Raw genomic sequence first — 13,341 nt, forward strand, 5'->3', positions numbered from 1 at the left:
GGCTAGCTGTCGAAGGACAGTTCTAAATTGCACAGGAAGATAAAAAGCAAATTACTGTGGATTCTGGTATATGGCACATAAACAGAAAATACGGAACAATCTCAGCAGGTCTGACAGCATCTTTAGAGAGAGAAGGGAGCTAATGTTTCAAGTCAGGGTGATTCTTTGTCAAAGCTGGAGAGAACTGGAAATATGGTCAGACATATTCTGTTGGGCGGGGGGTTGCACAGGGTGGGCTCGGCATTGGAGGACAGTTCTATGTTGTACGGGGTAGCCTGGCCTTGGGTGTCCATGAGTTGTTCTGTGTTCTGAAACCATTAGACATAGGAGCAGAATTAGACCATTCAGCTCATCGAGTCTGTTCCGCCATTCGATCATGGCTGATCTGTTTCACATCCCCATTCACCTGCCCATCTCTCCATAACCCCTGATCCCCTTATTAGTCAAGAATCTATCTATCTCTGTCTTAAAGACACTCAATGATTTGGCCTCCACGGCCTTCTGCGGCAAAGAGTTCCAAAGATTCACCACCCACCACCTTCAAGTGCTCCTCATATGACAAGTTCTTCATGTGTACATGAGTTGCTGCGTTTTGTGCACAGTATACTAGTCCGGGACCAATGACAGTGGATAGGGTGAATGGACGAGCTTCCTGATCAGGAAAATTATTAAAGACAAAATAAGTTAATCCACCTTGCTGAGTGTCCCACTGGACTAAATGAACCGTCCCCCCTCCCCCACACCACCCCACCCAAACATATCACTTTGCTGAGCAATCGACCAGCAACATCCCTAATCCGAAATGGCTGAGCCTCTCCAATAAAGCGTCTCCTGTCTTTGAGAAGCATATGTGGCGCTGCAGTAATCTATTCGTTTATAGGACAAAGTATCAAATCCCAAAGCTCATCATATTGTTTTAACATGAACGAAGGAATCGTCACAAACCAAATAAAATAACTCAATTTTCTAGATAATTTCTTCAATATCTATATGAGCTTGGGAAATTTAATAAAGGTAAAGGCAAGACACCCTGAATGGAAATGTATGTCCCATGAACATTGGTTTGAGTACCTGGCTATAAGGTGCAATCATCACACATGTTCTAGCGAGGTTGTATAAATGGTTGTAACTGGACATCGTCTGATGGATCACCGCCAGTGCAGTGGCCAATTGTAAGCGAATATCAACCCCCCCCCCCCCCACCCCTCAACAGCCATACCCCCACCCCCCCCCCCCACCCCCCCCCCCCCCCCCACCCCAACTAAACAACTGTAATTGACCATTGTTATTACAATATATTAATGAAATAATGATAGGAGTGAGCAGTGACTCGTTTTGATGTTCAATCAGTCTTCGGCCAAGCTGGGAGCAGTTGTGTGGAAGAGCATGAATTATATATTTATAACTGCAATTTGTTTTGATATTGAAATAATCGAATTGAACAAAACCATAAAAAATCTAAAGGAATATGTGAGAAGTTAAGACAGTTGAAACCCTTCCTTGACTCAACAGAATATTAAACGTTCATATTTCCGGTTGTATTTTCTACACAATTGTGGAAGATGCGAATTTCCCAGTGAGCCGCTCCGCCCTTTCGCTGACCGATATTGACCAGTCAATTAACTATTCGACACTAATTGCAAGCGGGTTTCTTAACAGCCAATGTGGCTGATGGAAGGTCAACCTCGTGCATTCCCCTCATGCAAGCCGATATCTGACGAGAGTGTTTATTTCTGAAGTAAACATTCATTAAACAGTGTCCAGAAATTACAGCGAGGTGAAACCAGTAAGTTAATCAGAAATGAGAATTTATTGGAGACTTATTGTAGAAAATCTCAAAAGGATTTTATTTTTTAAATCAGCAAAGTTCCTCCATCTGACCAATGGAGAAATTCGTGGAAGGTGTGGTCCACAGATGGGTACACCCACCTGTACTCGGGTTTACTCCCAATGGAGCGTTTAATCCAAACAATTGGGTTTAACAGCATCAGATTGTAATAATGGGATTTACAGATCCCCGGCCCCTGAATTGGTTTGAAATTTCGAACTGTCCCAAACCAAAGCGCCAAATGTCCTTGATGTATCTCAGGTAGAAAGCAGTCACAAAAGATGCTGATAGTATAATATCCTGCGTCACTGGAGAACCTTCAGGATATTTCGACATAGTTGTTTCCAGATATTGGTTCATACACTGTACTGTTAATTACGCCATTCAAGAGGTAACATAGCGACATAGGAGGAGTAGGCCATTAGCTCCTCTGACATTGCGCTTCCATTCATTTAGATTATGGATGAGAAGGTGTAACATGAAACCATAAACCGAGGAACAATTAATCTATTTCCGGGTTTAAAAAAAGATAATCTGTTGCCCTTAATGTCCAAAAATGGTTGGGTGGGGTTACGGGGTTGGGTGAAGGTATGGGCTTGGGTGGGGTGCTCCTTCTAAGGACCGGTGCAGACTCGATGGACCGAATGCTCCTTCTGCACTGTAAATTCTATAATCCTATGATTGGTGTACATGTTACACTGTCATTTTCAGTATTCACCTGGTGGCCTATACTTTGTTATTGATATTCGATTTCTAGAGAATAGAATGACGGTCTGTTTCTTCTATAGTTCTGTTGAAGATTTTTAATAGGCACAGAATTAACTTTTTTTTGGAAGAGGAATGGGAATGGAAAATCTGTGTATAATTTCAATTTAAATCTGTTCCGTTGGAAACCTCAACATTAGTTTTTTCCCAATGTTTGCCAGGCATACAGATGCAGAGGGATGCCAGGTTTGATTCATTCCTTCACAGTTAAGTTCAGTCAGAGCATCAGGAGTGGCGCTGAACAAGTTGCATCTCATACTCAGTGGAGACATTCGATCAATAAGTGTGCAGATTATGTTCTGCATACATGTAAATATTTTCTCTTTTTTGATATATGTGCTCACACTCTTTGAGATTCGCGGAAGCCATGACCTCTGCACTCTAACCTTGAGGACGGGGTGGGGAGGAAACCACCTGTGTTCCTCCTCTTGCCCACTGCGCATTGACCCCAAGTGAATCACAGCCTGTTCACACTTGAACTTGGGCTTTCCACTCGGTTAGCAGTGTATTATTATCAGTGTAAAATGGCAGGGGGAAATACTGGAATTTTAAACGCAACTCGAATTTCTGTCCATCTTTTCCGTCAGTTTTAAAAATATTGTGCTTGATCTGGTCCCACCGACAAATCCAACCACGCCCCCAGGGCGAGTTTACCGCAATTGAGTTTCAGCAATTGAGTGAACGCAAACCTTCATAAAGGTTCCAAAATTAAGCTGGATTGATTCGGTGTAAGAAAATACTAGGTATGTTTTGGAGAAAACTTTGATTTATTTTTAAGTTTGTCACCAAATCTACACTTTGCTGTTCATTCGCATAACTCGAAAATGCTGCATATTTCTTTTAAAAGTTATTTCAAATTGGGTCACTCGCAAGTGTTGTATTGGCACTGATTTAACATACCGTTGTGATACACACATTTTCATCAAACTTTATGATCAAGGTCTGAAATTTATCAAGGTCGGTTTTGTTTTTAAATAGTTTTTAAAAGCTGCCCCATTGTGCAGGTGAGGAGCAGATTTTCCAGTTAAGAAATTGCAAATAGGTTGGTGTAGAATGGGGGGGGGGGGGGGGATGGACAACTGTTGGAAGGGGGAATTAACACTTTACATATCCGATGCAACGCCAAAGGCACTTTACACTGGAATAGCCAATTGTCCCCAACACGAAATCATTACACATGAAGGGAGAGCCATTGGACTAGTTGCGTGCAAATCAGCAAGGAGCAGCACTGCAGAATACAGAAAGTGTACAAAAAATATATAAACGCAGAGCCTGCAAAACACAATTTCCAAAATGTCCACAGATAGATTTACAGCCGGTGAGTGACTCGTTTTCTTCTCTGTCCAATAAATTGTAAAACGTTTGCAAAAACATGTAAAAATTGATAACGATTCAAATTCATATAGGAATTTTAGCAGACTGCTGAATTGTGTTCCCACCACATAAACATACGTGGGTTCGAAAACAAACCAAGCCGCCTCCTCCACATAAGGCAACGTGACCTCGCTGAGCTCTTGCGAATATTTGCCTCTTACTTTCCGTTTCTGTCGTGATGACGCCTCCTTTTGCCTGCGTGATATTGAGTTGTGATGTACTTATTGACCCAGCCGCTTCTATAGCAAGCTCTGCCATGCACACAAATCTTTGACTGAGTGTCTACGAAATGGACCTCAGTGGTCCTGATGCTAATCGGGGAGAGGAATAACAGAGATCTATGCAGTTGGGGGGGGGGGGGGGCAGCTTGTAGATTCGGTTACAGTAAAATACACACGGGCCGAAAGGCAAGGCTCTTTCCCATCGTGAAGCGTTTGTTCATTAGTCAGATGTCCACCAGATGTCCACTATGAACATTTTGAACAAATATCAGTGCTATAAATCTGGAAGGAATACCCTCGCCTATGGGCAGTCGTCCAAGATGCAAAGACCAGCAGTACATCCCAACTTCCTCTAGGTCTTTAACCTTCTTGCAATGTACTTGTAATCATTACGTGTTCCACCTCATTCTGTTTCCTGTGTAGTATGGCACCATGACCCAATTCACCTTTGGTAAGGATAGCTCTTCGGGAAACCTGTAAAATAAAATGTGATAGCTTATGAACTTGGGTAGTTTGGTTTTCTCTGTAAAAGTGGCCAAGTGAAATGTGGGTTAACGTCACGGGCACAACATACTATGTTTAGAATCTATACACAAAAGGTTAGGGCAACTTCACGACAATATTATAATTTCAAAGATCATTTTATGGCATTTTACAGAACAGACACAGGGCATTATGTCCGCTCTATTTTTGAGGTAACCTTATTGGACAGTCACAAAAATACCAGCACAATTAGTCTACGATTTTATAAATAGGGACGTACAGTATAAGAATACATTCTATCCATTGTTTTTGCGCTTGGTTTTTTTTGCGTCGAGTACCTGGTGCCAAATGCAGAAATGACATGGATTGGATTGGATTTGTTTATTGTCACGTGTACCGAAGTACAGTGAAAAGTATTTTTCTGCGAGCAGCTCAACAGATCATTAAGTACATGGGAAGAAAAGGGAAGAAAAGAAAATACATAATAGGGAAACACAAGGTATACAATGTAACTACATAAGCACCGGCATCGGATGAAGCATACAGGGTGTAGTGTTAATGAGGCCAGTCCATAAGAGGGTCATTTAGGAGTCTGGTAACAGCGGGAAAGAAGCTGTTTTTGAGTCTGTTCGTGCATGTTCTCAGACTTCTGTATCTCAAGCCCGATGGAAGAAGTTGGAAGTGTGAGTAAGCCAGAGATAGTAAACATCTAGTATTGTTTCAACAGGATGGTGTCAGGGAGGAGGTGTGAGTGTCAGTGTTGGTGTGAGGAGAGATTTGAGATATTGGAACGAGGGCTGATTTTACTGAGGTAAGGTGATTAAACTCCGTTTTTGTTTTATTCTGAAGGGTTTGAGAGGGTCGCGAGGGAAAATATCATGTCTCCTAGCTGGACTATCATTAAGAAAGGGACGCTTATTTAGGAAGAGCTGTAGATGGAATTTAAATTTTTTTGCCAGACTTGAGACGGAAACCGTTGCATCTTGAGAGATAAAAATTGACAAATATGCTAAACCAACGAAATACATGAGAATGTGGTGAGATGTGTTCATTCTTGCAGCGAAATGCCGGTATAGATTATAAATCTCTTTAACCCCGCCTCCTCGCACTCACAGTGCCTAGTTTTCCAGTATTTCATGAATCGGAATCCATTTTTGCAAGCTCTTCCAATTTAATTTAAATTTATTAATTCCGATAATATGCCACATATTTCACACAAAATAAAATCCAGATGATAAATTCTGAACCTTTCATAAATAATGCTATAAAGCCAGTCTTCAGAAACGCCACTTTGCCACATAAAGTGCATTCCGCGCTGCAGGTTAAACGGAGTCAGTTGCTTTCCAGCAAGGAGCACAATTAGCAAAACAAGCTAAACCCGGCATCAATAAATACTACAAACGAACTATTGAAATGGGATGTGACAGACACAAACCCCCCACAGGGAGATACTCAAATTCCAAACGATCTCTCACTCTCTTTCTGAATCTCTGTATCTTGTAAATTGTACACGCTTTCCAGAGTAGCATCTTTCGCTGCCACGATCACACGAACATGGCCCATTGAACTGTGACAATCATAGCGCAAATCATTCTGATGGTCCAGGGTTCCGTTCAATTTGAATGCAAGTTTCAATCTTCAGTGTAGCAGATTGGATAGGTGCTGGGCAAACTGATTTGGTCCACTTCCCCAGGTGTGAACCTTCCCTCTTTCTTAAATCTCACTTGAAGCCAAGACTTCGAATTCCTCCCCAATCAATCAGCTGGTTAGCAATTTTGTGGTTGGATTTTACAGAGGATCTTCCCAGGAAATCAAATGATCCCCACTGTGGTTTAAATGGTCGGATTAAACGCAGTGAACACTAAGTGAGCAGCCCGGAGATCAGTGTTTGGCTTTAACCTGTTCAACATATTCATATAAAGGGTTAGAACAATTAAAGTGTTTCATTTTGAGAGTGGAAACATCCGTAAGAATAGAGCTGGAAAGGCGCACTCGTAATCTACTTTAATTTGTGTCTTCAAACTTTGTTCTAGTTTCCGATTAACTTCAGATCAATTTCATCAATACAAAACAACAAGTATATGGATCTGTCTGATCTGGTTACCTGCTGAGTGCTACATTATCCTCCTGCCAATATCACTTCACATGGGCCGCTCTTCCTTGCAACGATATGAAAATGTTCACCAGTTGAGTGCCCCTGCGCTGCATACATTCGGGGTAAGAGGAGCAGGAATTTGTAGATTTCTTTCAACTCTCTACACGAGTTGACTTGGACATTTTACACACACCACTGGCTTAGTTTTTTTTAAATGTACTGCGAATGAGGCAAACAATCGGTCGGAAAGAGAGTTCTCCCGTTGATGCAAATGAAGTTTGATTTTCATTGAACAGATTGACTGACTACAGCCAATAAATGGTAACTGTCCACTAGGATTTATGCTTGCATAGGGAGTTGTGAGCTAATTAAAGATCTAGCCTTGTGCTTTAATGAGGTCTTTATCCCCTAGTCCAGCATGTAACCTGCTGCATCATTCACCACAATCTTATCAATGAACCTTTTCATTGTGTGAATACTTTGCAACAATGCACACAGAGGACACACACTGAAGGACACTCAGATTTCAAGTGGGGGGATACGTGTTATTATGATTTAATTTTGCAAATTAGCGCATTTGGGGCTTCCGATTTGCGCCATGAACGCATGCTATGACTATCCCAATAGCCTCCCCTTTCCGTTTCCTGGTGCAAGTTTAAATTTCCCATTGAAGCCTCTGGACACATTACGCTATGGAGCTCATTCCGCTCTCTAGAAATCTCCTCTTAAACTTCACCCTCTTGCCATATTTCTCAAAACCTAACTGTTTGACACTCCCCCGCCCCCCGCCGTGTCTGATTGCATGTATGTTGCCCCTGCCCCCGCCCCTCCCCGGAAAGCCTTCAAATCGTTAGCTACAATAAGTACAAAGTAAGAAGTCTTACAACACCAGGTTAAAGTCCAACATGTTTTTTTGGGATCACTAGCTTTCGGAGCGTAGCTCCTTCCTCAGGTGAGTCAATCGTTTAACCTGGTGTTGTAAGACTTCTTACTGTGCCCACCCCAGTCCAACGCCGTCATCTCCACATCATGAGTACAAAGTACAATTTCTGTTGTTGAGGACCTGTTCTGAAGCGGAATTCCTCATAACCTTAAAATCATGTTAAGATTTTCAACGACAATAAATTGACTTTTCCGAAAGCCATCAATCCTAATGTGACCAACCAGTGTCGTGACATGTACAATGTCCACACTTGTGCTTAACACAAGTGATACTCCTCCCTGACCTACCATCCTATTGGTGCAACGCACTGCCCTAGCCAGGAACTGACGTCCAATGGTTGGCTTTTCTTTCAGTGAACATGACATTTGAGACGCTGTTCAGTGTATGTCTTGTTTATTTTCCATATATCATCCACCTATCCCGATATTCCAGTTAGAAGAGCAATGTTTGACTTTGAGGACAGATCTCAGAATTGCATACTCTCTCCTAATGTAAAAGGATTTTCAAGATTCAGCAAGCCAGGACCAGAGCTTTTCCATTCTCTTTTTCTTTCAGAATAAGGCTAGCTCATATGATGCAATTAAGGTCTCGCCGGATGTAATAACCGTCACTGAAACTCGGTTACAGAAAGCTAATATTTGGCGATTCGCACTTTACACGGTGAAGCAAAGGCATCTCATATACTGAGTAAACTGTATCGCCCACTGTTGCTCTGTCTTCCTCTATTTACCATTATTTTTTATTACATATTCTGATTCCATACTCAAATATATTCGAAAATTACTACTACATTAATTTATATGTTCGTTTTAATTATATGGAAATATATTGAAGGAGCTGATGCATTTTTATAATGTCATAACGACTCTATTATGACATCAGTGATAGTATTGTGTCATCACCAAGAGACTGTAGAGAAATATTCATAAGTCAATGTGAGTGTTTGGTACTCGTTTTTCATAGAATCATAGAATTTACAGTGCAGAAGGAGGCCACTCAGCCCATCGAGTCTGCATCAGCCCTTGGAAAGAGCACTCTATCCAAGACCACACCTCCACCCCATCCCCGGAACCCCACCTAACATTTTTGGACACTAAGGGCAATGTAGCATAGCCAATCCACCCAACCTGCACATCTTTGGATTGTGTTTTCATTCACAGCCACGGAGCCTGGTAGGCTCCCTGTACTGTAGCTTCACCACTGACAGCAACTTCCAAACTCTCAACCTTCACCAACGGAGAGACAAAGGCAACAGGTGCATGGACACAACGTTATGATTTTAAAACAATCATTTATGGAATGTGGACGTCGCTGGCTAGACCAGCATTAACAGTCCACCATCAGTTGCCCTTGGGTAGGTTGTACTGAGCTGCCTTCTTGAACTGCTGAAGTCCATGTGGTGTAGGTACTCCCACTGTGCTGTTAGGGCGGGAATTCCAGGATTTTGACCCAGCAAGAGTGAAGGAACGGCAATATATGTCCGAGTTAGGATCGTGAGTGACGGAGAGAGGAACTTGCAGGTGGTCATGTTCCCACGTGCCTGAAGCCCTTGTCCTTCTGGATGGCAGAGGTCATGGGTTTGGAAGGTGTTATGGAAGGAACCTTGGTGAGTTTGGGCAACACGGTAGCATAGTGGTTAGCACAGTTGCTTCACAGCTCCAGGGTCCCAGGTTCGATTCCTGGCTTGGGTCACTGTCTGTGCGGAGTCTGCATGTTCTCCCCGTGTCTGCATGGGTTTCCTCCGGGTGCTCAGGTTTCTTCGCACAGTCCAAAGATGTGCGGGTTAGGTGGATTTGCCATGCTAAATTGCCCTTAGTGTCCAAAAAATGTTAAGATGAGGTTTACTGGGTTATGGGGATATGGTAGATACGTGGGCTTCAGTGGGGTACTCTTCATAAGGGCTGGTGCAGACTCGATGGGCCGACTGGCCTCCTTCTGTACTGTAAATTCTATGATTGAGTTGATGCAGTGCATCTTGTAGATGGTACACACTTCTGCCGGTGATGGAGGGAGTGAATGTTTAAGATGGTGGCTGGGGTAGCAATCAAGCAGCTGCTTTGTCCTGGATGATGTTGAGCTTCTTGAGTATTGAAGTTGTACTCATCCAGGCAAGTGGACTAGTCACATCGTCACTGGGTCACAATATTGGGAAAACAGCATTGTGGGAACAACGTCTTCACACAAATCATCAAAAAAGGAAAGTTCCTTCTTAACGACAACAAGGAACTGGCATCAAATGTCAGCTTGGCAATGCCATCCACCTCCCAGGAAAGATTGTTTTTAAAAGGATGGGTTGTGTCTTTCAATTCACAAAATCCGAGTTCGATTTGTAAATTGTAAGTAGCATGGCACCCTCTCAAGCAGTTTCAATAGCTTGAGTCATATTGGACTCGAAACCAGCAATTTGTGTTTTGATATCAGATCTCCAATGTAAATCAGTGCTGCTAATTCGATACAATCTGAAGCAAATATCCACTAAAATACATTTTATCCGAAGAGTTCAAGCTTTCTATATTTGTGCCTCACAGAGGTGCATAGTAAGAATGGCGGGGAAGGGTGGGGGAGAGGGGCAGATGACATAAAGTGTAACACCGTCTCATGTTAATTTACATAAACCTCAAGTTGCTGGTTCCAACCTGGGTCTTCTGATTGTAGGACTTGTCCAAAAATCCTGCAACAGTATTAAGATAGGCCTTTCCAGCACACTCTATACACACACAATTTAAACACAAAACAAGGACTAGGGGGGGGGGGGGGGGGGGGGGGGGGGTGGAGTGGGATAAGAGCAGATAGGATTCTGTTGTGGAAACATCTCAAAGAGGTAATTCACTATGGAATTATCTCTTGGGGCAATCATTGCTGTGGAGGTAAAAACCATTATTGCAGAGAATTTGTACTGTGATGTTTCGTACAAGAACGCAGAGCGGAAATATCACACTTTCTCTCAAAAGACAGATTGAAAGTCTGATTTGTTCCTGATGTTGCCAGACGCAAATGCTGGTCTAACAATCGCACGGCAACTGTGAAAGGCTCTCCCACAAAGACAAATGTCAAGACACATTCTAATGGACCGCACAAACAGCAGCTGACAGCCACTATTTATAACCTGGTTTAATTGAAAGCTCAAACGTTATCAAACGCTCTTCAATCTTCTCCATTTTGGTCCAATAAAATCAATAACAAGCAGAAGTAAGATTTAAAAGAGGAAATTCCAGCCTCAAAACTGTCCTTTCCTTTTGAAATGCAAAGCTCGCAGTGCAGGATTTGAATCATCAATGTCCAAACTGCGTTCAAGGCCCGTCCATCAGGTACAGAAAGAGATTTGTTCCCCAGCCTATTACCTCGATCGCATTGAAGTAAATTGAGGAAAACTTCACTGTAGAACAAAGGCGCCCAACTCCTGTGAGAAACACGCCCTTAATCTGCAAAACACCTCTCGCCGCCCTGAACATTGCAAATCCCCCCACCATCTGCTCCAACCGTAGCTAACCTCCTCAAACAGGAACAAATCAACTCCCCAGACATTGCTCACTCTTACAGGAGCAAAAGCAGGATGCCCGCAAGGGTGGCTGGGACAAATATGCTAAATTGGCTTAGATTTTGCACGTTCTTCACCAATTCAACCTTGCTCCATTTACCCGGCATTACCCCTACATTTTGTGCTTGGTGACAAAGCTAAAACTTATTTTTGTATCAATATTGAGTTTGAATCTGCATCAAGATATTTCCGTACTTCGGTGGCTATAGTTTCAGAATATCGAGTGGAACCATTTGATGCTTTTTTACACAATTTTAAAGTTTTTAAACCGAACACTTTGATTTAATCAGAGTTGATAGATAAAGAATATATGCATTCAAATTTGGTTCAGACTTGACACCGGAGCTTGTGAGCGGAACTCAATTTTTTAGAAGTTACAAAGGATCAAAGTCTGCAGCTCTAACTTGAGCACCAATAGGCGGATATCTGACGACCTGTGAAAGCCTGGAGCTACCCTGGGAGTTCCACAGCGCAAACGCGGGGAGAATATGCAAACTCCACACGGACAGTGACCCAGACCTGGGATCGAACCTGGGAACTCGGTGCTGTGAGACAGCAATGCTAACCCATGCTGCCCTCCGGGCAGACTTTTAAAAAATAAATTTAGAGTACCCAATTCATTTTTCCAATTAAGGGGCCATTTAGCGTGGCCAATCCACCTAGCCTGCACATCTTTGGGTTGTGGGGGCGAAACCCACGCAAACACGGGAAGAATGTGCAAACTCCACACGGAAAGTGACCCAGAGCTGGAATCGAACCTGGGACCTCGGCGCCGTGAGGCAACAGGGCTAACCCACTGTGCCACCATGCTGCCCTTCCCTCCAGGCAGACTTTTAATGCATTCTGAAGCCCCTTGTGTTGAACTTCGATTTGAAGACATCTCTGAAAATGTCTGTTCCTCATGGATTTTGCCTACTTCAAGTCTACAGAATACCACCATACGTATTTGTCTTCTCCACACTATGTTGAAATTGAACATCAGCGCACAATGTACTCCTGTAACTCATTCTTTCTCAACTTTGGGCTACCAATCCACAGACCTGGGAGTAATGCCCCAGAGCCATGAGTTCACATCACACAAGGGCAGCTGGGTGAATTTAAATTCAACTCATTAATATATCTCAGATTTTAAAATCTCAATCTCAGTAACGATGATTGTGAACCTACAAGATTGCCATTGAAACCCCAACAGGTTCACATTTGCCCTTCAGGGAAGGAAATCTGCCATCCTTACCTAGTCTGGATTACATGTAAATCCAGACCCACAGCAATGTGGCTGGCTCTTAATTGTGACAGTAAAGTGGAGGCCAAAGGTCCTTTGGCAGCATCTTCCCAAACCAGAATTATACACCATCCCGCCTCACCAGGACTATATTGCCATTCCTTCACCGTCACTGGATAAAAATCCTGGAACTCCTGACTAACAGCATTCTCACTGAACCAACACAGCATGTGAACAACAGTGATTGAAGAAGGCAGCTCACCATCAACTTCTCAAGGGGAATTTAGTATTGGACAATATATGCTAGCCTTGCCAGTGAGTCCCACATCACACAAATGAATTAAAAACTCTTGTCTTCTTCCATTTCACATATCCACTGTAAGTATTAGGATCAAATTTTGTCAACACCTAATCACTACATTTCTTGTCTCTTCAATGTAGACCTTAATCCTTCATTTTTGTTTATCGAGTTAAGTAAAAGCAGAGAGGGAAACTCACAAAGTGCATAGACCGAGCAAAGTAAAACAAATAATCAAAAGCACTCTTTTAATTTACAGCTGCAGAAAACGTCACAATGGAATAGATGCAACTTAAGGGACCATGTTACAAAACATTTTTCCATACAGAGTGATCAATACATGAATTAACCCAGTTAAGACAATGGTGCAGAAAATCGCAAGCGATGGTGTGACGAATGATTGTGGATTTATACGGAAGGATGAGCTAGATGGGACAAATGGCCTCTCATCTAAACTTAGCTTTGTGCTATCACCCAAAGTGATGGCTAGGCCACTGAATAGGTATCACGATCAAATTCAGATGTGCCCAAATTCTGAATAAATTTATTAAAATATTATTTCCTGCAATGTTGT

At 42.6% G+C, this 13,341-nt stretch overlaps 2 long non-coding RNA genes across 3 annotated transcripts in view; one reads left to right on the forward strand and one right to left on the reverse strand.

Annotated features, from left to right (window-relative positions):
• Window positions 1-1,791: 1,791 nt before the first annotated feature.
• LOC119975170 overlaps window positions 1,792-13,341 on the reverse strand; it is a 112,462-nt gene continuing 100,912 nt past the window's right edge. For both annotated transcript variants that reach the window (XR_005462670.1, XR_005462669.1), the window contains exon 4: window positions 1,792-4,662. This is a non-coding gene — a long non-coding RNA (uncharacterized LOC119975170). The remainder of the gene's footprint in view (window positions 4,663-13,341) is intronic.
• On the forward strand, window positions 5,235-13,325 carry LOC119975171. The gene is made up of 2 exons (XR_005462671.1): window positions 5,235-5,482; window positions 13,027-13,325. It is a non-coding gene; the product is annotated as an uncharacterized LOC119975171 (long non-coding RNA).

Source organism: Scyliorhinus canicula, chromosome 12, assembly GCF_902713615.1.
Source record: "Scyliorhinus canicula chromosome 12, sScyCan1.1, whole genome shotgun sequence".
Classification (NCBI taxonomy): Eukaryota; Metazoa; Chordata; class Chondrichthyes; order Carcharhiniformes; family Scyliorhinidae; genus Scyliorhinus; species Scyliorhinus canicula.